The 26,491-nt window shown below is 41.3% G+C and overlaps 1 protein-coding gene across 1 annotated transcript in view; it reads left to right on the top strand.

The window, feature by feature from the left end:
* The first annotated feature begins 603 nt into the window (after positions 1 to 603).
* The window catches only part of EHF (ETS homologous factor), a 79,465-nt gene continuing 53,577 nt past the window's right edge, over positions 604 to 26,491 (top strand). Inside the window, exon 1 of the mRNA XM_048483256.1 lies at positions 604 to 713. The gene's annotated coding sequence lies outside the window, so the exon portion shown is untranslated. The remainder of the gene's footprint in view (positions 714 to 26,491) is intronic.

Raw genomic sequence — 26,491 nt, forward strand, 5'->3', positions numbered from 1 at the left:
TTTTGTTTTGCTTTGTGGGGAAGAAAGAGAGAGAGAGACGCAAATGATTCCACAAGTGCACCATCTGATTTTATTCAGTGATGGTATACGAAAGCTGAGAAGAAAAGGAATCCTTTAGCCCTGGGACATTTGCCGCAGCTTGCTGCCAGTATAAAATTCCATGCACTTTGTTCTCTGGTTTTGCCCCCCCACCCCCCACCCTGATTTCAGCCTCATTTTTTCAGTCCATTCTTTCTCAATTATATTTTGCTAACTACCTGAAATGACTTGCTTTAAAAACATATAGGAAGGTCTTTTTTTTAGTTATGAAAGAACAGTCTCCAAGAAACCAGTGCCTCAACCATTAACAAGGCTCTTTCTCTTTTGTTCTTGGGACACAAGTGTAACCTGGTTAGACTTGTTTTGTTTATGCGTGAAGGTGTGAGTTGGCTGTATGCAAATGTTTGCCATCCCTGTGGGTTTTTTTAAAGTTTAATTTTAGCAGACCCAATCAGAATAACAGGAAGTGACCTAAGGTTTCCCACAATTGGTTAGCTAAACATTCTAAGAAATGTTTTAAAATTAATATCTCATCCACTTATATCTTCATTGCTGTGAGGTTTTTTGAAGTGATAGCCTGCCACCTATGTTTACCTGACATCTGGCAGAGTCTGATTAGACTTTCCACTGCCTCTACTAAAGGATTTTCCCAACAGAACCAGCAGCTTAATGAGGTAAGGGCTTTTGATCTCTGTGGATTTCTCACTTTGTTTTAAACTACGTTTTGAGGGGGGGGGGGGTGTAGAGTTTCACAGGTATGAGCTAGATTTGGGCATGATGTCAAAGTCTCAGCCTGTAGTTGAAAATGCAACTATAAACTTTAATCTTTTGATCTAAAGCTTTTGAGAAGTTCTCACTAAAGACATCGAAGACAATCTTGCACACTGGCAGCTCAAATCCTATTTGAAAAGGTTGTTTAAACTGTCTTACCTATGTGTAAGATTATAGCACTACTGGTAGGAAGCTGTAACAGCTGTCTTTTTGTTTAAACAAATTACAATATGTGCTCGTGCCTTTGAATAAGCTTAATATTTGCTCTCCCTGCTTCCTGATCAGTGTGCAGTGAGCCTTGACAACCAGGGAGATTAGGATACTATTGAGGGGGAAAATGTGAAATGCTCAAATTAGGATATTGAGGAAAAAATGTGAAATAGTGCAAAATGCTCAGTTAAATTCAGGGCTGGGCATCCTAATTCTTTCCTCTTGCTATTTTTTAAACATTTCAAGTAGCTACTAATTGTTCCAGGTTAATGACAAAGACCTGCTGAACAGTGATAATCCCCAAATATATGCATGCATGTATGTTTGTAGTGAAAAGAGTTTTTTCTCAAATTCTACTGTCATTTAGAGGTCCTGAATTGGGGCCCTGGTTTAAATGTTCAAGTTTTTCGGCAGTGAACTTTATGCATTACCAAACTACAGCAACACTAGGAGTTATTAATATTTGCATGTCATTAAGCTTCTCCTTGTGGGGCTGATCCAGAGACTCTGTTTCTATACAATATGTTCACAAGATTTAAGAGATTCTAAGACTAGAAGAAGAGAAAAGAGATTCAAAAATTAAATCTGGAGATATTTGGGTGGTCATTTCTGCCAGCTTTTAGTTGAATAACTCCAGAAAAGTCAACATAACATTCGTCAAGATTTTGCTTAATAAAATAACAGTATGTTCGATTATTCTTTATGATTTTCAATGGAAAATTGCATCAAAGCAATATTCTTTCTCTATACATACATGCACACACCTAATTTATGAAATGTACATATTTACACTCACTATTTTAGTAATGCTATTATTATAAGCAGCATATATACAAAAATCAACATTAACTATTACTTGATAATTTCAGTCAATAGTCTTATGAATTAAATTACATGCTGTTATGTGTACAATTTTGTTTATTTTTGCTTTTGTGCTTGAGAAGGTTAGACTGTAGTACTGAATGTATTGAAGACATGGCCTGTATGGATTCAAATAATTTAACAACCAGTTCTGTTGGTGGGATTCAAATAATTTAACAACTGGTTGTTTGCAAGCACCATTTTAACAACTGGTTCTGCTGAAGTGGTGCAAACCTGCTGAATCCCACCGCTACCTGTATGTATATAATTGGTGATTAATGCTTTAACCTAACTTTTCATTTTCATTTTAATACTATCCCTCGGTTTTCAGTACTCTCATGTATTCATATACTGCTTTCATGTACTGATAGTTAAGAATAAATTTGCATCAAGGAGCATAAATTAAGGAATGTTTGTTGGTCATAGAAAAAAAGTTAAGTGGGACAGAATGGCTTGAACTGTAATTCAGACTGACAGTAACCCGTTTTCTAAGGAAAATAACATTGTGCAGCTGATTCCTGGTTTGGGGTATTTTAAATAGCAAACTATTTGAGAATTTATATTTACATTTTACACACCTGGATAAAAAATTTGAAATTTTAAAATACAGTTGGAATCATTGCAGTATCATAGTGCTGTCCTTCTCTGTACCCTCCCAAGGATTTGAAATTTTTTAAAAAATGAAGTAAATGTTTTCAAGGTAAAATACCTCTCTATCTGTTGAGAAGTTCAACATCTTTGCATTCAATAGACAGCCCTTGTTTACAGTACATTTAGCACACATTTAATTACAAATATGTAATTGCTTCCAAAGGTTAAACATAGCACAAGTATAATTTTTGAGAACAGGGAGGAAAATGCCAAGGAGCAGCTTACATTGATATGTGAATTCACAGTACGAACACAGTAGTTCCAGAGCGAGAATGGTCACTTGGTAGAGCACTTATTGGACAGGTGATGGCCTTTCCATGTTAAAGAAAATGGTCGTGACACATCATTGTAATCTTAGGGGCATAGTGGACCTTTTGTGAGAGTATATGTGGAAATGGCAGCGGTCAGTTGAGAAATATATGAGGTCCAAACTTTCAGGTATAAATGCTAAAATTTATTTTAGCTTTTGTCATTTCCAGTGAATATCTAAATTAATATCCATTCTAGCCCTTGTCTGAGTTAGAGTGATAAGTGTGTTGTTGGTTGATGTTGTTACCCACTGAATGACAGTTATCCATAAGTGAACTTGATGTGTGACTCCCTTCACAGTCTCTCACACACAAAGCACACATGAACTGCATCCCTAAGTTATACGCCATACTGCTGGGCAGTGAGTGTGAATATATGAATATTAACACCAAGTGGGGGGGGATTATATGGGTTTTTCAGTAGTTCTCATTATATGTATGAATGGCCCATCACTGACATTTTTATATACAGACACTAGTGTCCTGGAACTGTACTACAGGAAAGTGGCTCCAACGCTGCTACATAGTGTGTCAAGGGTGCCAGTGAGGGGATGAGTCTCAGAATCTACCCCAACCTTAAACCCTTTTCTTCCAAAGGACCAACAAAAGCTGGATTGGACCATGCAATTGAACATGCGCTTAGTGGTCAGTGATGAGCATGGTTTTATGTATTTACAAGTGGGGAGATCTGCAAGCACTTGCAGGATCTAATGTTCCCTGTATCCTCTACCCCACTATTTTATCTTTCCCTGCCCAGGAAGCCCACATAATCTTTAATCTTTTCCTACTTTCTCCTTTCCTTCCCATTAATCAGCCAACCTATCTTTAGCCAATCTTCAACTTTCCCTCTTTCAATCCCCCTGACAACCATCTCCCTGGGAAAAGTCTAGCCTGGTTGCAAAAATTACTCTATTCTCTATATCACACTCACTTCTGTAGTATGGTTGCTGCTGAACAATTCAAGCAACTTGGCCTGAGTAAGTCATGTGACTGTGTAATATCAAGTTACCCAGTGATTGCTGCTGGTTCTGGTTCTGATGGGTCCTCCATCAAAGGCTGTTAGCCTAAGAAAGTGCTCCTAACCTTTTACTGACAGAATCAAGCCAGAAGAGTAGCCGTATCATTGAGGTTGCCTAACAATGACCATTGAGGGTATTAGTTTATTTAAGTTACAAGAGTGTCTTCTAACATTTCGAGTGGTTTACAACCCGAATCTGCAGAGAAAATGGCGGAGGGCCATGCTGACATATTTGCCTGCTCTGCCATGTAAGGGGTAGTCCTTCCAGCGCAGGGATAAATGTGGTGGCTGGCTGCCCCTCTGCTCCACAGCACCAAAGTTCAGGGCACTGGGAGCTGCACTGGTGTCTTGAGTAGATTCCAGTGTAGGGAGCAATGCTGGGGCATTCCCAAGGGTGGAGCCAAAGTTAGTTGGCTTCTAGCAGCATTTCAGCCTGGGAATACCAGCCTTTGGGCTTTTGGAGATAATGCTGCACTTATGTACAGTGTAAGCCATTTGAGTCAATGGGATAATTGGGGCAGTGGGAGGGATTTCACATTTCTCTCCTTGCTGCACCACTCAAAAGGCCCTTGGGAAGTGGTGTGATGCTTCCTTTGCCATGTTGCCTCCATCTGCTGTGGTGATCAGGATTGTGCTGCTGAACCCTCAGTGTTGTTGTTTTTTTAAATCAGATTTGCCTGCACATTTGGAGCTTTTCTCAGCTTTATAGAAATATATGTCTCATTTGACCATGACCCTAATCTCTGGATTTAAGTTTCCACAGGTGGGGCCTTATTGAGAGATATATTGATGATTATTGTATTTTTTTATCTCATCCTTCTTTCTGGGGACTGGAGAAGGAAAGATGAGCTGACAGACATCAAATTGCCCAAGGCTGCTTAGTAACCATAGATGGGTTAGGATTTCACCCTGAGCTTTCCACATCTAAATCTTTACCTACTAGGACACATTGACATATGTGGGTTGAGTGTATGAGGTCAAGAGGAATTAGAAAGAATTAAGTTGCAATTTAGGAAGCATTGAGCTCAGTGCAATTTTCTTTTGAGTAGACATACTTAGGATAATTCTGTAAAGCTCTATTCCTGTTCCCAGTTATGCAAGTTTAAGTTTCATAGAAACAAATATACTCTAAGCACCTGTAACTGGCTCATGGGTTGCAGTATTAAGCTCTAATCAATAGGTATCTCTTGACACAGAATCTCCTGGAATTTTCTGGAAGAAAGTCTTCGTTTATTTCAAAATTAGTGAACTTCCCTTTCATATACTAAGCCGCTCTCTCCATTTACATCAACAGGCATTCTATATATCAGGTATTGATAAATAAATATTATGAGACATTGTGTCTCCAGTTCCAGAATAGTGTAGATTTTCTCTAAGTAGTCAGTTGATGCAGTCAGTCTTTGAAAGCAGAAAGTAAACAACATTAAACATAATAGATATGAAGTTGAAATGTTACAGTAAATCTCAAAGTTATACAACTTTGTTGCTGAAGACTGTGCTTAAAAACAAATAAAATTCTTTCTGTACACAATGTAAATGAATATAAACTTCCTGAAGCCTCGGTTTTCATTTTGTTTTGTCTATGGGTTTGTCTATGGGTTTGAAGGCTGTAAATGATGTATGTTCAATTGTTTATTTCCCACTACTTAGTTCTTTCTTTGATTTCATTCATAGCCATCATCCCTAAACTCAGTTGAAATAAAGGACCATAGATTTTATTATTCACAAATTTGTCTCTTTGAAAATACATGTGAAACATACACACTTAACATCATCTTGACTGAGGTGACAGATCTGTTCTTAGGCACTTATATGAGGTGGGAATTTTTCCACTGTGAAAAAATAGCAAATAAATAGACTTGAAAAATATTGATACGCTCAAGAAGAAATATAAAAATTCTATAATACTGTTTAGGATGCTTCAGCCACAGAGAAACATGTCATTGTGGAGTGCTTTCAAAGACTGACTAGGGTCACTTTTTTCAGCTCTGAAAGGCTGAGGTCTGATGTGCCAGCTAGTGGTATAAGAATGAAATATATGTAAGGCTGCAGTCCTATGTAGGTGTGGGAATGTTTAAACCTATTGTTTTCTATGGACTTGGGTGTACTTTGCTCATAATAGCAAATTGACCACTGGTTTTTGTAGATCTCCTGGATTAGCAGCAGAGGTGTACAGGCCATGGGGGGGGGGTACCCGATGGAGGTGGGGCAGCCCTGCCTGGCAGGCCTGCAGCAGGTCCTGGCACAGTGCTGGCCATTGCTGCCCCCCACCTCTATCAGAACCTGGGGGAGGAGCACAGTGGGGAAGGCTCAAAAACAAGGCCTTGCCCCTGGGCACCATTTCATTCCCATACGCCTCTGGTCAGCAGTTCTACGAGCTTGTTTATTTGCGCTGTCTGTGTATAATACAGCACTAATATTTCAGTTGCTAGTGGAAATGTGCAGTGTAATCTTCCATATCGTCTAAAACAATCTAAAGATCTATATTAAAAAAGTTTGGTTTGGTAGGAAAGCTGCTTATGTAGAATTTCATTGATAGGGAGCCAAAGGCAATTTCAAGGAATTTAATGTTGTCACGGTTTATAATGAACAGAACTGAAACTTCTATGTTATACGGTATTGCAGAATATTCTCACTTTTTATCTGAAAAATACAGTATTTTTGATACAGTGTATTTTAAAAGAAGTATACAACTTGCAAACTTGGACAATATTATTCACAAAACTCCAGTATCCTTGCTATTTAATAACTTCTCCTTACTCATTTTCACCGTACTATGATATCTTAGATACCATAGCAGTAGACTGCGTAAATGGGATTTTAATTTGCTTTAATATATAATCAGTGAAATTTATGATCAGCAAAACTGGGTTAATCAGGAGTGGAATCCCAAAATGTCTGTTTTCTTTTCTGTACATGTACTGGTTGCTCAGAGCACATAGCTAGGGAGATATGCACTTTGGGCTGAACGTTAGTGGGCATATCACGGGAGGGGGAGTCTCGTTTTCCACAAAAATATGAGAACATGAGTGGGAATGTGATGTGATGCTGTGCCCCATTGTTTTTTACTGCCGCTTGCTGTGTTGAGGCCTGCGCCAGGCCCTATCCAGAACTGGAAAAGGGGGTCTTCGTTTCCCCCCAATGCTGCCTCCAAAAACAGCCAATCAGAATGTGGGACACCGGGGATGTTTGCGCATGTGCGGATACGCTTGCAGTGTAAATACAAAAGACCCTGGCTTGTGCGAAACAAACAGGAGTATTTCCTCCCAATCTTCACTCGATTCCTTCACAGGAACAGGCAGCCATGCAAAGGGAGGAACCAGGATAAAATAGACCCAGATTATAAAATACCGATTGTAATCCGGGATAATTGTGCTGTGGAGAAACAGCCCTTTTCCAGCAAATTTAAGTGGCAGATAAGGAATAAAATAAAGAGGAAAATGTTGCAAGCCACTTTGGAAGAGAAGTGGGGTATAAACTGAGTATATATGATTTGTAGAGGTTAGAGTGCTGGAATAGGATCTGAGACAGCCAGGTTTGAATCTTCACTCTGTCCTGGAAGCTTTCTGGATGCTATAGGGCCAGACATTCATTCTTGACCTAACCTACCATACAGATTTGTTGTGAGAATGAAATGGAGGAATGCAGAATGATGTAAGCCATGCTGGGTTCGCACTGGGGAAAAAGGCAGGATATAACAGCAAAAACATTTACTTTTCCTAAAAACTGAGTGACTGAGAGGTGAAAGCAGAACTGAAGGGGAGAGAAAAAAGTGGAGATGGATGGGTTGGAGGGAAGAGAGAAGTGTGAAAAGAGGGTTGGGGAGAAGAAGTGGTGTTGACAGAGATGCAGAGATCAACAGGATGGAGAAGCATAGAAAAAACAGTGCACAAACAAGAGGGGAGAAAATGGAGGCTAGTGGGGCAATGAGGTTTTTTTTTTACATAAGGGGGAAGATAGCCCCAATCAGAGTACTGAGAGGAGGAACAGGAACAAGAATTATCAATAAGAACAAATTGACTTTTATTCAGAGAATGTTTAACAAACATGATCTAAGAAAATGTATACGGAGCAAATACAGACAGTTCCTGGAAATGTGGGTGAATGCAAAACATTGGTCAAGGAGTAGGTTCTGATGGAATCTAAATTGGCTTTAACAACAGGAGAAGGGACCTTGAAGTCACTGTGGAAATCCCACCGAAAATATTGATTATGTTGTGACAGTGAAAAATTCAATGAGGAAAAGGTTCTCCAAACCACTATTACACAATCAGTTTTTTAAAAAAAAGGAAAATACAAAATAACTTCTCCGAAAGGGATTGAAAATAAAAATAGCATTATGGGAATCTAAGCTGTGTTGCACATATAAAATATTTTCAGGTTTTAAAAACACGTCAGAGTTGATATTAGAAATTGCTCTTTCTGCCTCCCTCAAGACCAAACCAGACATGGAAATTTTCACAGACATCAACATCCCTTCTCCGATCACTGCTACTGAATATTGACCTGTTGGCAGTTCTTGCCAGCTCCCTCCTCATAAAGGAACAGAGACCAAGTGCGAAACAGCAGCATCTGTCATGTTTCAGCTATATCACAGATGCTTCTGATTAGCTGAAGATCACATGGAATCTCTCATGTGGGGCTCTGCAAAGGGCCTTCAGTCAATCAAAGGCATCAGTGGAAGAATCATTCTCAGGTAGGGTTGCCAACTTCCATTTGGAACCTGAGGTTTTCCTGGAATTACTGATCTCCAAACTGCAGGAACTATAGGTCTCCAAATACAGGGTGGACTTTATGCTGTCCCACTCTGGTTATCTTTGACAGCCTGCTTTGGGTGCCTTCACCACCTGAGGCTAGACAAGTGGCAACCCAAGAAAGGACATTCTCAGGTGTGGCACTGAAACTTTGGAATTCCCTCCCAGGGAGATTAATATGCCTCTTTCTATTGATGTCTTCCATTAATGGGTGAAGACTTTTTTGTTTCACTTGGCATAAAACCCAACAGCTATAACTGCCCCTCCTTCCTGATTTTTGTTGTATGTTTCTGTATTTTATTGAAGTATTTTATAATTTTAGATGCTGTTTATAATGTTCAAATGTTTTGATTGTTTTTGTTTGCCACCTTGGAAACCCTGATCAGGTGGAAATGTGGTATTAACATGTTTTTAAAAAATAAACCAATAATGTTCTCAGCAAGCAAGAGATTTGAATAGGCTATTAATTTAGTGTGTCCTGATAGCTAGATACTGGCATATGGTTGCAGAGTGCTTTAGATCCTGCCTCTTATAATCTTAATGATACCTGGAGAACTACAACTGAATGTAAAATTGACTTTTCTGCTATTAGATACAACTTTGCATTTTCATGCCTTCCAAAATAGTTAACTTTTATTTAAAACTAACTTGAATTAAGTAACTATTTTATAACATAATGTTGTTACACAGTTTAATTACTCTCTTATGTTATATAAGGACTATATAAAAATCAGGTTAGAAAATTTTCTTAATGAATTTGACCAAAAACACATAATCATTATTACACAACAACACAAAGTGATCCAAAACTAATCCATTTCATTTTTTGATATACCCCCAGAAAATGTTGATAAAGCTGAACAGCTACATTTATATAGATATGGAGACAGTATTAATTGAAATTGCTACCTTATGTTAAAGTTAAAAACTACCTTTTGGATATTTAAAAAGAGTCTGCCATCCACAAGCTCTACTTATAGGATGTGGGAGTAAAAACAGGTGGCAAAAAGTCTCACACTGTGTGAAAATGTGGTACAGGAATGGGGCTGAAACAATGTGCGTATGCCTCAGCATGCATATGCCACTCTAAACTGCTGCCATTACCACCACCACCCTATTCCTCTCCTTTTACTCTGTTGCACCTGTTGAAAAACACAGCCACAGTGGTGATTGGGCCCTACCACCACAGCCAGAGACCTGCCTTCCCTTCCATTTCTCCTTCCTTATGCCCAGCTATGAGTTGGGCATAGTGTCATCTGAATGGTTCCATTTCCTGTGAGGAATTCTTGGTGCCCATGTGGAGAAAAATCCCCATCTGGAAGCAGCCATTGTGAGATTCCAGGGCACCATTGATAAACCTCATGTGGGGGGGGGGGGGAGTTTGTTCTTATTCAAAGTCTTCGACAATACATTGTTCTTATTCAATTTAGTCATTATTCAAATTATCTATTATCATTTTTATTAGTTGAAATGACTGAGAAGTTTAATTCACCCTTCTCTCACTGTCCCAAAAACATATTTTTCCTCACTTCAGTGGAAGAAGGCGCCATCAAGTCACAGCTGACTTATGGTGACCCCCTAGAATTTTCAAGTCAAGAGATGTTCAAAGGTGCTTTACCACTGCCTGCCTCCACATGGGCTGAGAGAGTTCTGAGAGAATTCTGACTGGCCTAAAGCAGGCTTCATGTGAAAAAGTGGAAAAATTGGCTGTTATATCCCACTTTACCTTTAAGAAGCCTCAACAGCATACAGTTGCCTTCCTTTCCCTTCCCTTCCCTTCCCCACAATACACATTTTATGCGGTAAGTGGGACTGAGAGAATTCTGAGAGAACTGTGTTTAGCCCAAGTTGGAGGAGTGGCGAATCAAATCTGGTTCTCCAGATCTGAGTCTGCCACTCTTAACCACTATGCCATATTGGCTCTCTTTTTTCCTCCCTTTGTTCTCTATATTGAGAATTATGGGAGGCAAATATAAAAGACATGATTTCAAAGGAGTTCACAAGGGCAATTTGTATTTGTACAGGGCCTGTTAGATGCAGCTGCTGACCTCAAAGTGGAATTCTTCCTATTGTGTGGGTGGCAATCTTTGCTGGTACTTGCTGTTAGCTACCAAATGATGCCTAGACAAGACTTCTAGTTGTGAGTGACAGGCACTTTTTCTGCCACTGTTTGCAAACCCTGTGGTAGCCTGTGCTTGAACTGTAGAACAGGTATTTTCAAAGCATAACTACTGCCACTCCAGTACTTTCCTTCAAGAGGCTTTACTTTATTGTTGCTCAAAGGCACCAGAACAAAGGGGAAAGAGGAAGGGAAGTGGCTTCCACAATTCAAGTACTGCTTGCAACTGCACGTGTGCCATATTGTGATGTTACCCTTCTTTGCACTCTTTCACACTCCCAGCACAGCACTGCTCCTATCAGGACTATTTACCAGACTGTATTCTCCAACCCAAATGTGCTGCTTCAGTTTTGGTTATATCAAAAGTTCAACCTCAAATATCAACTGTTGGCAGTTTGGCACTAATTTTCAGTGGGCTTTTGTGCAAGGAGTCTTTGTGAGAATCAACAGCACTGATGGTAAACCTTCATTTCCCCAAGAAAGTTCACTGGAAACACTCTTAACATCAAACTAGCTCAGACTGTTGAGACAGATGCATTCTTTGCTAATATCCCAGCTTGGCCTGACCTGTTATTGGAACTGAACAGCAGGTGGATTTTCTTTTGAAATTTTTTTTTAAATAGCCTGCTGCCAACTCAAACAAAAATACCCTCTGGAAGGCATTGAGAAGATAACATAAAGGCATGCCAACAACTGAATTAACAGCTCTATTTACGGTATGTTTTATGTTGACAATCTACTTCCAGTGCTTTGACATATAAATGGTCCATTGTATTTTTGAGCAGCAGTTCCCACTTACAGTATTCTTAGGCAGGAGAGGGAGCTATTCCCTGCTGCGGAAATGAGGAGAAACATTTTGGGGTGAGAGATGCTACCTGTCCTTGTTGAGCTGATAAGGAAGCAGATCTTCTTTCATTATGTGAGAAGGGCACTGCTGGTTCACATTTTGCGTGTATGTTTGTAGAACTTCTTTTACAGGGTAAAATGAGGAAGATCCTTGTGGCATCTTAAAGACTAGCAAACACTTGTGTGAGCCAGAGCCTACAATCAGATTTATGTCATGTTACCCTCAGTTGGAAGAAATCATGCACCCATGGTTGAGCCATGTAAAGGCATTTCACTTGAACAATATTGTTCCATTATAATGAATGAAAGTTATATTCTTCATAACATCTGGACTAATATTCCCAGTTGTGAAGGGAAGGTGTTTGTTGGTGGGGTTTTTTGAGCTGTTTGCTGTACTTTAGTTTGACATATAAATGGGCCATATAAAGATCCCACTAGTTAGCTGACTTGAGTGTAACATGCAGAACCAAGCATAATGGAGCTTATTCTAACATCTTGGTAGTGCATGTGCATGAAAGGTATGGTGGCTGGACAGAATAGGTGTTGAAGATGAATCCACTTGTTTGGACATAGGGTTGCCAAGACCCTGGTGAGGACATTCCCCACTCCAAGTGCTCTTTGGTCATTTCTAGTGATTGGCATAACTTCTGGGTTTCCCCTGGAAGTGACATCATGCTGGTGTTTTTTTCTTTACATTTTTTTCTTCCGCCAGTCAGTAAAGCAGCAGCTGAAAACAGGAGCTGGGTACCCACCCACCTTTGAAAAATCCTTGGCTGGCACCAGGAAAGGTGTCAGTGGCTGTCATGGATACTATTGGAGACACATACACTAAGAAATTAGGGAACCTGCAAGAAGCACTTGCTGATATGTTGTGTAGATAGGATTCTGAGAGAAATGATGGTCACCACTTGCTAGCTGGATCTTTTCCTTTCTTGGATTATTAAATCTTGCAGGAATAAACTAGCTGCTCAACTTGTCAAAATAATAAGCCCATCTTTTGTGGAAGGGAATTTCCTAAGAGCACTGAAAGAAGCTGTTGTGAGGCCATTATTGAAAAGGCTGGGTTCGTCAAAGGAAGGACGATCTTGTCAATTACAAACCTGTTTCTCCCATTCTTGGGCAAGATGATTAAGGAAGGAACTGAGTGAGCAACTTCAGAGTTTCTTGGATGACTCAGCTTGGCTTGACCCTTTCCAATCTGATTTCAGATCTAGTTAGGAACTTGAGACAGCATTGGTTGTCCTGGTACTTTATTGATTTGCAAGCAGAAAGGGTCAATGGAACTGCTAACAGTCAAATATACCAGTAGTATTTAATTTTGTGAACTGTAAATTATTAATAAAATACTAGCTACCCCTCCTAATTTAGTGTCAACTGCAAATTTAATTAGCATGCCCTCTATTCCATCATCCAAGTCGTTGATAAAAATATAGAATCGCACTGGGCCCAGGACAGAACCCTGTGGCACCCCTCTAATCATTTATTTCCAGGATGAAGATGAGCCATTGATGAGCACCCTTTGAGTTCAATCAGTCAACCAATTAGAAATCCATCTAATAGTAGGATTGTTTAGTCCTCATTCCACTTGCTTACTTGTGAGAATATTATGGGGCACCTTGTCAAAAGCTTTACTAAAAAGGACGTATGCTACGTCCACAGCATTCCCTTCATCTACCAAGCTAGTCACTCTATGATTAGTCTGGCATGACTTGTTTTTCAGAAACCCATGCAGACTTTTTGCGATCACAGGATTCCCTTCAAAGTTCTGGCAGACGGACTATCTAATGATTTGCTCCAGAATCTTCCCTGATATTGATGTCAGGCAGACTGTACGGTAATTATTAGGGTCCTCCTTTTCCCCCTTTTTGTAGATGGGGATAACATTAGCCCTCCTCCAGTCCACTCAGGGACTTCTCCTGTTCTCCAGGAGTTCTCAAAGATTATAGAAAGTGGTTCTGAGATTATTTCTGCCAGTTCTTTTAATATTCTGGGATGTAGCTCATCAGGCCCTGGAGATTTGAATTCATTTAAAGTAGCCAGGTATTCCTGCACTACCTCTTTATTTATTTTGTGCTGAATTTTTCCTGCTGTATCTTCTGTTTCATTTTCCCCTGGATGAACACCATTTCCTTTTTGGGGAAAGACTGAGGCAAAAAAGGTGATGAGTAGTTCTGCCTTTTCTCCATTCCCTGTAAGTATTTTGCCATCTCCTCCATGCAGTGACTCTATCTTATCATTTTTCTTCCTGCTGCTACGAACATAACCAAAAAAGCCCTTTTTGTTGTTTTTAATCTCTCTGGCAAGCCTCAGCTCATTGTGAGCTTTAACTTTTCTGACTTTCTCCCTATTCATCCTGCATATTTGTTTGAATTCCTCTTTGGTGATTTCCTCCCTTTTCCATTTCTTGTACATGTCCTTTTTAAATCTTAGCTTGATTGAAAGTTCTTTAGACAGTCATCCTGGTTTCCTGAGACATTTCCCATTTTTCCTCCTCATTGGAGCTGTTTGAAATTGTCCCCTCAAGATCTCACTTTTAAGAAACTCCCAGCCATCATGCACTCCTTTCTCTTTTAGTATTTTTGACTACAGGGATTGCACCCAGTAGATTCCTAAGCTTACTGAAATCTTCTTTCTTAAAATCTAGAATGCGTATATGACTGTGCTTAGCATCCCCTTTCCACTGTATAACAAACTCCATAAGAACATGATCACTCCCACCTAAGGATCCTACCACTTCCACTCCAATAATCAGGTCATCATTATTGGTTAGGAGCAGATCTAAAATAGCTGTTCTCCTTGTTGCTTCTTCCACCTTCTGGACCATGAAACTGTCCGCAAGGCAAGTGAGACATTTGTTGGACCATGGAAGAGTTTGTCTCCCAGCAAATATCTGGATAATTGAAATTTCCCACTACTACTATTTCTCTTCTTTGTGCAATTTTGGTCATCTGTTCCAAGAATGCATCATCCATCTTTTCAGACTGAGATCAGTGTGTTTCTCTCAGTGTTTTACTCAAATGCTCTCAACCTGGCTTGCAGGATTTAAGTCATGGACCTGCTCACAGCTGTAATAATCTTTTACGTATAATGCTACTCCTCCTCCTTTCCTATTTGATCTGTTTCTCTGAAATAGGTTAAACCCTTCAATTCTTATGTTCCAATCATGACACTCATCTCACCAGGTTTCAATGATGCCTATAATATCGTATTTGTTTTGCTATGTTAAGATTTCCAGTTCATCTTGTTTATTTCCCATACTCTGTGCATTGGTGTAAAGACATTGAAGGCCATGGTCAGAGGTGGGATCCAGCAGGTTCTCACAGGTTCCCGAGAGTAGGTTACTAATTATTTGTGTGTGCCGAGAGGGGGTTACTAATTGGTGATTTTGCCACGTGATTTTAGCCTTAGTTACGCCCCTCCTCTCAGCAGTAGTGCACAGAACTTGAAGCAGTCTAACAGGAGGTGCACCGGTGTGCGTGGCAGCCTGCGCCTGCGTGCATTTGTTTCCCACCCAAGGACCAGCGCAGCGGCTGCATCCTTGCCACAGCCCCACCCAGGAATGCCCCGCCCCTGGAATGCCCGGCCATGCCCCCGTCATGCCCCGCCCATCTCCATTGGCGCTACGCCACAATTTGAATCCCACCACCATGGGAACCTGTTACTAAAATTTTTGGATCCCACCACTGGCCATGGTGCATTTCCTCTGGCTCCTTCTTTAAGGCTTTTCCCCTCCCCTGTTCCCTTCTTTACCTATTCTCTCAGTTCTCTTTATAACCTTTGGACTACCATCACTACCATTTGTTGAACTCCTATCTGTTTGAATACTGTTGCCCTCCCCCACATATCTCAGTTTAAAGTCTTTCTAATCAGGTTTGTGAGCCTCCTAGCAAGGATGTTTCTTCCTACAGGTGTGAGGTGTAACCCATCCATTGCCAGCAGTTCCTCTTAATGAAACCACAGACCATGGTCCAAGAACCCAAATCATTTCTGGTGGCACCATTTGCAAAACCAGTTATTCATCTCCACTATTCTTCTTTCTATGGGCCACGTCCTTCAACCAGGAGTAGAGATGAAATGACAACTTTACATCCAGATCCTTCAGCTTCCTTCCCAAAGCCTCAAAATCCCTTCTGATGTCCTGAAAGCTATGTCTTGCTCTATCATTTGTTCCCATGTAGATCAAAAGGAAGGATAATGGTCAGTGGGCTTAACAAGCCTTGTCAGCCTGTCAGTGACATCACGGATTTTCCCCCCATGGAGACAGCATACCTCTCATGACGTCTTATCAGGCCTGCAAATTGCTGCTTCTTTTTTCCTCAGCAGGGAGTCCCCAACCATGACTACACATCTCCTCTGATGTTTTGCAGGGGCCATTCTGTGGACTGAACCTTCTATCTCTTGCACATTCTAGTTACTAGTTTGGAATTTAAAATGTAGAGTTTCCAAGGGCTCTGCTCAATTATCTTTAAATATTTTTTCAAGATAATGGATGAGATCTCCAAACTTTTAAGTTCAAGCCTCCAGAAGCAGTTATCTTTGGCCTGAATCAGTTTCTGAAGATTGTTGTCAAGTGAATGAGGATAGACAAGCTTTATCTAAACCAGACAATGGGAAGGTGATGCTTGTGGGGAAAGCCAATGTCCCAGATGTCATTGATCTACTAATTTTAGATAGTGTTCAGATTTTGTAGATAATCAGTTGAAGGGTCTGGACCTAGCATTGTTGGTGGAACCACAGATCAGAACTGACTTTCTTTGATATTCATCTTACTCAGAAATTGCCTTCTAAACTGTAATTTCTCAGCTAGATGACTCTAATGTATTCCATTTGAGGCGTCGCTTGAAGAAAACTCATAAGCTTCTATTAAGAAAAACTTGACATCCTATTGTTAATTGGGTCCAGCTGATACATTAATAACAGACCAATGCTGAACAGCTAATTTTGATGCCAGTTTGCTTCCAGGCCCTGTTCAAAGTCCTGGTAATTACCTAAAGCTCTACAAGGCCTGGTACCATCTCCAACCAGCCCAGGAACTCAGACACAGAGTCCTCAGTGGAAGAGACTGAAGAACCAAGGTTACTGGTTGAGGAGGACAGTTGGGGGCAGAAAGGGCCTGACATGACAGATGCCAGAAGACCATGTGTCAAAAGCCACCCTTTCAAAACCTGCAAGTGAAACTTTTCCACTAGCCTCTGAGATAGCTACCATGCCTCCACTGTACTCCATTCCCCAGGACCTGTCCCCTTGTATACAGAAATGGCAGTGAGAGAAGTCCTGGGCCAAATCAGCCCAAAGAGACAAAGTGCCAGACTAGCTGTGTACAACATGGTCTCAGAGCCAATCAAAGAGGATGACACTTATTCACAAGACCTTGGTCACAGCACAGCCACAGGTGCTTCAGCTCCTCCCAGCAGTACAGCTGAACCTGATTACTACCTAGCCTATTTAGGCTGAGGCTTGGGAAGGCAGCCTTACTGGATCAACTGGTCCACTAGGTTCAAGCCTGTATGCCAGCTCTCGTTCCATGCCTCCAGTTGCTGCTCCTTGTCTCCAATTCCTTGCCTTTAGCTCCTATCTGCCAGCATCTACTGATGCTCCCAAGCCTTGCTATTTAGACCTCAGAGCACTGCTCCAGACCTGACTGGCTGGCCTGTAAACATAGGACCAGCTCCAGTCAGTGGAACTGTTTCCACTGATGGAGCCCTCTCTGTTGTAGGCTCACTTGGTATCAATACATTCAAGAGCCTTCTCTGTTTCTAGCCCTATTTTGTAGAATTGGTTCCTTATCTAAGTGAAAAAAACTTCATCCCCACAAGCCTTCATAAGCATCTTTCCTAAGAGTTCCGGGACACAATGAGTCACTCAGGCTTGACTTCAGAAATGGGCGGAGTCTTACCTGACTCGAGTCCTTCCTGCTCCTCCGCACAGCAGCCGACTGTCTCCGGAGCCGAAAGCCTAGAGGGCGGGACCACCTCCTGTGCCATGCCCGATTATTACTGCTGTGTCCCCGTTCTGCGCATGCCCAAAGCTTTCGCAAGGCTGGCTAATGCAGTCTCCGCGCATGGGGCTTAAAATACTTAGTTGTGATTATTACATGGCAGAGCCGAGTGACGGAGATTCCGCGATCTGCCGGGTTTCGGGTTCGAGTGCAACCCGAAGCCAGCTCTAATTTCCAACTCCCCAGTAGATGAAATTCAATGGCGCAGAGGGAGGTGATTTGTGCCGCATAATGAAAGTCCGACGCCACGCCCAGCGAGGACTCTTTGGTTCGGACTTCAGTCGATCTCGTCGAAAGTACTATTAAATGCGGAAGTACCCCAAGAGCCCTTCCGGACACACGAGTCGACTCAGAACATTACAGCCGGTAGATCTTACCTTGAAGCCTTCGAGTCCTCCCGTTCCTCCGCACAGCAACCCATTTCACCGTGTCTCCGGAGGCGAGCTCAGAGGGGCGGGACCACCTCCCGCAATGCTTTCGTTCCGATTGGTTGCTGTGTCCCCGTTCTGCACTGTGCCAAAGCACCGGCTTGCGCCCGCGAGTCTCCCCTTCTGCGTAGGCAGAAATACTTAGTTGTGATTGGCTACATGGCAGAGTCAGTGTGAGGAGATTCCGCTTTTCCGATGCGACCCGACCGAGTGCAACCCGAGTCCGCCAGTCGACTCAACTCCCCAGTAGAGTCGAGAAATTCAATGGCGAGAGGGAGGTGAGTCGAGTCGAACCACCCGGAGTCGGCCTTCACGTCTGTCGCGGAGGACTGGGGTGGGACTGGTAGTCTGGGTGAGAACGACAATGCGGAAGCACCCCAAGTCATTCCTATATGACAGAACTTCTGCATTATTTTATAAGATAGAACGTGTAGTTTCTTTGTTCAGGCTGATTCATTATATGTTTTCTCCTTTTTTAGGGGATTGGATTTTTATATTGAATTAATTATTTGTAAATCTATTTCATTGAGAGTTTTTGTAAGATGCCAAAATATTTAAGAAGACGAACAATCTAGCAAACTTCTGTGGGAAGAGAGTTCTACAAGTAAGGCAGTACAGAGTTGGAGGGACACACAGAGAAAGGTCTGTGAAGCTGATTGAATTAATGATTAATTATTGAGTTAAGGATTCTTGTGAGGGCAGGCAATCTTTAAATGGTTATTTAGGAGTTTAAAGGTAAAGATGTAACATTTCTGGAAATTTTGAAACACCTTTTTGGTTTTTCACTGAGAAAAAAATCAAAGGTTTTGGGATAAATTGAAATATATGCAATACTATCCGGGAAGCTCAAACCTGTGGGGAGTGGGGATGGGCTGTTGTAGCTGACCAAAAGTTGCACTGGTGCTTTGGCCCTCTCTGCCAACATAAGTATCACTTATACCAGCAGGAAGGGCAAACTTGGATGGGGGTGGGTGGGTGGGTCAGCAGGGGTGCTACGTGGCAGTGTTACCCGACCCGGAAGACAGCATGCTCCCAGAACTGTATCAGCTAATCAACATACTTATGGAATTTAAATGTGCAAGCACCTTAGTTTTCTACAAGCAAATCAGTAAATGTACCCAATACTAAAGTAAGTGAAAGCTGCAAATTGCTGCAACCTACACTGCCTGAGTAGATTTCACTCATTCAGAGCTCCTGAAAATGTTTTGATGCTTTCAGCAAAAAAACCTGAAAACAACCTGTGTAACAACCAGCTACTTCCAATGGGACAATGATTACTATGAGCAGACAGATAGGGTAGCCGTGGGAAGGGCCCTCAACCCAGTGATAGCCAATTTTTACATGGAACATTTTGAGAAAAAAGCCCTCAAAACAGCATCCAGGAAACCCGCAACTTGGTTCTGATTTGTGGATGACACTTTTACAATCTGGAGCCAGGGTGAGGAGGAACTGCTGAATTTTCTGAACCACTTTAACAGCATCCACCCAAACATCCAATTTACCACAGAAACTGAAAAAGAAGGAAAATTGCCTTTTTAAGATGTCTTAATCTTTCGCAGACCCAATCATCAATTGGGCCACACAGTATACAGAAAACCAACACACAGAGACCGCTATCTACATAAATCTCCACCCAGAACAAAAAAGGGGTATAATCAAAACTCTGACAGATCATGCAAAACAAATTTGTGAACCTCACCGCCTCCCTGATGAAATCAGTAATCTAGACTGGGCTCTGCAGGCTAATGGCTACTCCACAACAGAAATCAGAAGAGCTTTAAGACCAAGAGAAACCCAGAGGACTGAGGGGAAACATCCCACTGGAGAAAAAATATTTCTATCATACATCAAGGGAATCACAGATCAAATAGGGAAACTGATGAAAAAAACATAACCTACAAACCATCTTCAAACCTACCAGGAAAAAATAATACAGCAGATGTGCTAAGCTCCCAGTAAAGGACAAGAGAGACCCCCTCACTTCTGCATGGAGTCTATCGCATGATACCCTGCTAACTGTGGAAAGGTTTGTATAGGAGACCTACAAAACTTGCAAAGCATTCAAGACTCATTATTAAGGAGCATGAAAAGGAACACCGTACGAAACTTAACCATCCTGAAAAATCTGTAGTAGCAGAACATGTCCTAAACAAAACTGGACATAACATTTTATTTGAAAACACTGAAATTCTGGACAAGTCAGACTGCACAGGGAGGCCGCGAAAATTGAAATTCACAAACACCAAGACAACTTCAACAGGAAAGAAGAGACTCTGAGAATTAGCAAAGTTTGGCTACCAGTACTTAAAAACACCAGAAGCAAAGACCAAGGGCATGCTAAATTCATGGACAATGGACTCCACCCACAGGATTTGCATTCACCAATACTGCTGCTGCTGCAGGAAATGCAAATGTGAATACAAATATAAATGGACTGATAACCCCACCCACAATACAGTGCACTCAACCACACCTTTACATAGCAAGTTCCACCCAAACACTTACTGATTGGTTCCCCACCCTGGGACATGGACAATATATACCCCACTAAACATTCCCTTCTCTCTGGACACAGTGTGTAACAGACTTCTCTCTGTGATACACCCCTCAAGATGCCAATTACAGATGCAGGCGAAACATTAGGAACAAGATCTACCAGACCACTGCCACACAGCCTGGAAAACCCACCACAACCAGAGCTCTTAGACTTTTTCATGTTTTACATTCTGAATAAAACCTTAACTTTAAAAAATGTCTATTCCAAAAGAATCTATTCATTTTTCAGTTCCCCCAGAAGTTACTGATTTTTTTAATATCAGAAAACCTGGGAAACTCAGTTTTTTCATACTGTACATGTTAATTGAGTAAAGATTTTCTTGAAGGAATTCAATCATTCTAAAAGAAATAAGAGTACCCCTCAACATTACCATCGGGAATAAACCCTCATTCTTTTCAAAGGATCCAGTTAAAGGATCTCAAGTAGCAGGTTCTGGAAAGGCTTTCTGTGCCTGAGATTCAGCTGGTAGTGTATGGTGGTATACTGCTCATGTGAGAAGAGTACTTGGATAAACAGTGTGCAACTCATCTCTCAATCAATTCTTAAATCCATGTTGCCAAACTATAAACATATATAGGTAGCATCAGGATGTGATCTACCAGCACCTGGAGATCTTCTGCTATTACAGTTGATCTCCAGATGGCCAAAGTTTCCCAGGAGCAAATGGAGGATGGACCCTATAACATACACTTCTAAAATCCCTTCTCTCCCCAAGTCCCACCCTTTCCAGGATCCACCCCCCAAATTCTTCAGGTATTTCTCAACCCAGAGCCGGTAACCCTATGTCAGGACTACCAGTATGGAAATCCTATCAAGAAACAAGCCTGCTACAGCAGAGGCACTGGAGTTTCTCAGGGTATTCTCTGTGTTCCACCTCATGCATTTCAACCAAAATGATAAAGAGACATACAAATTAAATTAAATTTTGCTTCCAGTAAGGATACCTACAGGAGATAATATCTAAATATTTTATTTCAGTTTAATACAATATGGAGATATATCTGGAGTCACACCAGAAGTGCTCTTGCTTTCCCTGTGGAAAGCGACAGTGGCGTAGTGCCAGTGGGGACACAATGCCCCAGGTGGAGCTGCAGCAGAGGCATGGCCGGGCCATGGCGGGGGTGTTCTGGTGCAGGGTAGGGGCAGGCGGCACCACAGCAGGGGTACAGGGCATGTTTGGGCACCAGGTGCAGTTTGTTTGTTTGTTTGTTTGTTTGTTTGTTTGTTTGTTTGTTTGTTTGTTTGTTTGTTTAATATACCGCCCATCCTGGAGGGCCCTGGAGGGTTTCCCCTTGCTCCGCCTCTGGAAAGGAAGAAGCATGCATGGGGCAACAGGGAACAAGAAATCTTGCCCCAACATGCCTCCTCTTTTAGTGTGCTTCAAAGAGAAAGCGCATCGGGACAAGATTTTTTGCCCCAACATGTCTCTCGATGTGCCCCAAAGAGGAAGTGCATCAGGACAAGATTTCTTGCCCCAATGTGTCTCTGTTCCCACCGCGTGCCCCAGCATTGGTGGGCAATTGACCTGTGTAAACAGGAAGGGAATCTTTTGTGGTAGGCACATGATTAGAAACTTGCAAGTTGGTCTGTTGGCTTTCAATAGAACCCTTTCCAACATCAATTTGTCTAATCCTTTGTAAGGCAGTCTTGACTAGTGGACATCTTTAGGTGTGACCAACCATCATTGACCATCACTTCCAGTGGATATTCCCAATTTTCTCTGTTTCTCCAAGAGAATAATTTGTCTGTTTTCACTCTATTCCCAGTGTTCATAATTTTATGAATTTTTTTGCCATGTTCTGCCATGTTTTTTTATCCGTGACTTGGATGATTGAATAGAGGGCATGCTAATCAAATTTGCAGATGACACCAAATTTGGAGGGGTAGCTAATACCCTAGAGGACAGGGTCAGAATTCAAAATGACCTGGGCAGATTAGAGAGCTGGGCAAAAACTAACAAAATGAATTTCAACAGAGATAAATGTAAAATACTACACTTATGCAGAAAAAGTGAAATGCACAGATATAGGATGTAGGCAATTGGCTTGATAACATAGCATGTGAAAGGGATCTGAGGGTCTTAGTATACCACAAACTGAACATGAGTCAGCAGTTATTTGAAGTGATATTGTGTTGATGATAAAGCAAGTTTCTTTTCTGCTGCTCCAAAGACTACTAGGACAAGGAATAATGGATTCAAGGTGCAAGAAAAGAGATTCCACCTAAACATAAGGAAGAACTTCTTGGCAGTAAGGGTTGTTTGACAGTGGAGTACACTGTCTCAGAGTATGGTGGAGTCTCCTTCTTTGGGCTGAGACTTTGAGACTGGCTGGCCATTTGTCAAGGGTTCTTTGATTGTATATTCCTGCATGGCAGGGGGTTAGATTTGATTACCCTTGTGATCTCTTCCAACTGAATGATTCTACATTCTCATCTTTTTCTAAACTAAAATGTCATCTTAAACCTTTCTTCATACCTTGTGATCCAGTCATAATAATTTTAGTCTTCTTTTTCTGTATGCCCTCCAGCTGTACTATATATTTTTTGAAATGTGGGTGCCTCATAATTTACATATACACATTATTATTATTTACTTAAAACATTTCTATGCCATCTTTCCACCCAAGTCAGGCTCCCCAAGGCAGCAACAATTAAAGCACCTTTTAAATTTTAAAAACATTAAAACATATAAGCACCTGTAAATACACAAACAAGAAGAAGGAATCACCAAACAAAACAAAAACACATGCATGCTACTGTTTTATTTTCAACTACTTTCATAATACTTCTCGTAAATGTTTAGTCACAGTATTCATTCCAAGTCATCTTTCAGATGTTCTCATAAGAATAAAAGTAGATTGATATTTCCATTGAAAATGCTAATCTTTTCAAATGGAACAAAGTGTTTATTGTTTATGATAGCTACATGGGTTGGTAGCAACCAGCTCATAGTCAGTGTCATGTCTGATTGCAACTTAAACTTCTTTCCAAAATTAGCTTTTTCTCTTGTCAAAATTCACTTCCTGTTTCCATCAACTGTCTATTAATTTATGCCAGCCTACAACATGTATCTCTGTTGTCCTCACTCTTCTTTTTTCTAAGCACATTTTTCTGATACTTGTGGTAATGTTGCCATTCCTATTCACTGTCTGGCTATGCTTGCTTATCTCCTCCTTTTAACAAGGACTGTGTATTCCCACATGATCCCGTGGTGGCGAACCTATGGCACTCCAGATGTTCATGGACTACAATTCCCATCAGCCCCTGCCAGCATGGCCATCTGGAGTGCCATAGGTTCGCCACCACACTACTGTCATCTTTGGGAGCCATGTTTTGGGTGACCCTGTCATCTGAGGCCAGATGGGTAAGCAACCTGAGAAAAGATTCTTGTTGGGATCCCAAAGCTATGGAATGCCTTCAACTGTATCTCTCCATCATTGTTTTCTGTCAGTGAGTGAAAACTTTTCTGTGTTGCTTGGCATTCTCTCACTGACCCTCTTTCCTGTTTATATGTTATAATTATTGCTTAATTGTTCATATGTATGTATTTTAAATCTTAGAATCATAAGTTGGGTGGAAAGGTGGCATAAAATGTTTTAAATAAAATAAAACCTAGAAAATTGTATTGATTTCAGGTTTCACTCAGTTGAACTTAATTCCTTTGTGTGCTCTTATGGTGCTGCTAAATATCTCTTACAAACTAGCACAAATAATTAGATACATCCAAAGGATTGCAGAACTAATAAAAATATATTTGACTTTAAGCATATGTTATATCAGTGGTTCCCAAACTTATTTGGCCTACCGCCCCCTTTCCAGAAAAAATATCACTTAGCGCCCCCTGAAAAATTAATTTTTTTAAAATTTTTAATAGCAATTAAACAGAAAGATATATGAATTAATGTTTCTACCTGTGGCCATCACCGCCCCCCTGGATTGCTGCAGCACCCACCAGGGGGCAGTGGTGCCCACTTTGGGAATCATATGCTTCAAGGGTATCAATCACACACAGCAATATAAATTCACCCCTAAACCTGTTATTGTGTAGATATAAAAGCAGTAAAAGTTAAGTATGTTTATATAATATTTTTATGCTCTAGTGGCAGAAAACAGGAAAGGATAAAAGAGATTCCCTCTCCCATCTGTGCAGTCCAAGCACATTTAGTGTATTGTTTCTGGGAGCAGAAAGAGACACACACCTCTGTGAATCCATAATGACAATATAGTAGCTTTCATGAGGCTAACCAGTGCCTTCAAAAGATGTACAAGCTTTTAAATTATACAGAGCTGCTCTTCAGGAAATTCTGAAGTGAGCAGCACTCCAAGATAACCAAACAGAACTTTCTGCTGATATTTGATTTAAAGAGAAAGCAAGAATGATGGCACCAATACGTTTTTCACAAGTCAGCGGTCCATAAATTTACCTCCTTCTCAATAGGAGTGGGAAATCACAGAAAGACCCTACTTTGGGCACTATAACTGTGGTGCTCTCTCCTCCATTCCACAGAGAGAAAAGTGAGAAGTCTAGAATGAATGTTTTCTTTTATTTACTTTTAAATGAAGAGGGGAGTGAAGAGTGACAAAGATAGGTTGTAGGAGTACAAGGATTTTGCTGTGTACATGGGAATACCTGTTACACAGAACTGAGGTAAATAATGTTGCTGGTAAAATTGAACATGATTTTTGTAGCACCTTAAAAGCTTCACAAAGGTTTACACTGGCAAAAACTTGATAAGCTTTCAGGTACCACAAGACTTATGTTTGTTTAATTTATTTTAGTTACAAGTCTTTGTCAAAGGATTGATTCTTTTTGGATAAAGGGGAAAAAGGAGCCAACTTCTTAGGTCGATTCCCTACGGTCAATTAATCGCGTGATGCTCACGCGAAATATCAAGGTTTCAGCAAGAACTCCCCACTGCTTAACTGCCGAACACAGATTCACCCCAGTTCTGGTGCTTCCTCTCTCCCTTATCATGTGTTTTTAAAACAACCTGCATAGAAGTGACCTTTTTAAAAAAACATGCGCCGAAGCTGGATCAGTGGGGAGGATCAGGGGACAGAATCTAGGTTTATTTTCCCACCATAGGAAGCGACTTGGAGCCTTCCAGCCAATCAGAGTGCAGTGGGCTGCGCGCAATGTGTGCACAGCCCTTTTTTTTGTTTCGTGAAGGTGGTGGTTACGTTGAAACATGGCTGTGTGGAACATGATTTCTGTGCCAACTGTAAACTAAAATTAGATTTTCATGCCAGCGCAGCTGCATAGGTAAAGAGTGCCGAAAATGTCGAAGCCATGCATAAACATAGCTTAGCGCAAAAAGCAGCTGTGTAAAGGATTCAATGGTGTTGATGGTGAAGTAACCTTGAGTGCGTTCCACAGCCCGGGCGATGGGCCAGCTGCATCGGCGGAGGCCTTATCTTTGCGCGGGAGATGAAGACTCCGTTCCCATGGGAAGCAGGAGGATAGGGTGAATGAATTATTTATAACCTGTGCTTCTGGCGGGAAGTGTCATTCCTGCCACTTTCGTGTCGATGAGCTTTCTAAGATGTCTTAATAAACGGACTTTTACATCCAAAAAAAGCCTTTTATTTCTGCTTCTATAAATTCCCTTACATTGTGGCAGGGATCCTAATTCATCTAAATTCCTGGTACAGTGGACCTCTGGGTGTCTTGACATGGAAGGTTGAATGTTACTCGCGAGGTCGGTAGCCCCAAAGAGGAGCTCCAGGCCTTTCCCTTCTGGATCTGGAGGAACCCGGCGGGAGAGCGGGCCTGGCTGGTGGCTCTTTCCGTCGTATCATACGAGTCTTCCTACTCCGTTGGAGCGAGGGGCGTGGCAGTGACCATGGGGACTTCCATGAGCCCGTTTAAGGCGCTGTCTATGGATCGGCCTGTGGATCCGGATCTCTACCGTTTCGTGTGGATTACAAACC

This window comes from Sphaerodactylus townsendi, linkage group LG02, assembly GCF_021028975.2.
Source record: "Sphaerodactylus townsendi isolate TG3544 linkage group LG02, MPM_Stown_v2.3, whole genome shotgun sequence".
In the NCBI taxonomy this organism is placed as follows: Eukaryota; Metazoa; Chordata; class Lepidosauria; order Squamata; family Sphaerodactylidae; genus Sphaerodactylus; species Sphaerodactylus townsendi.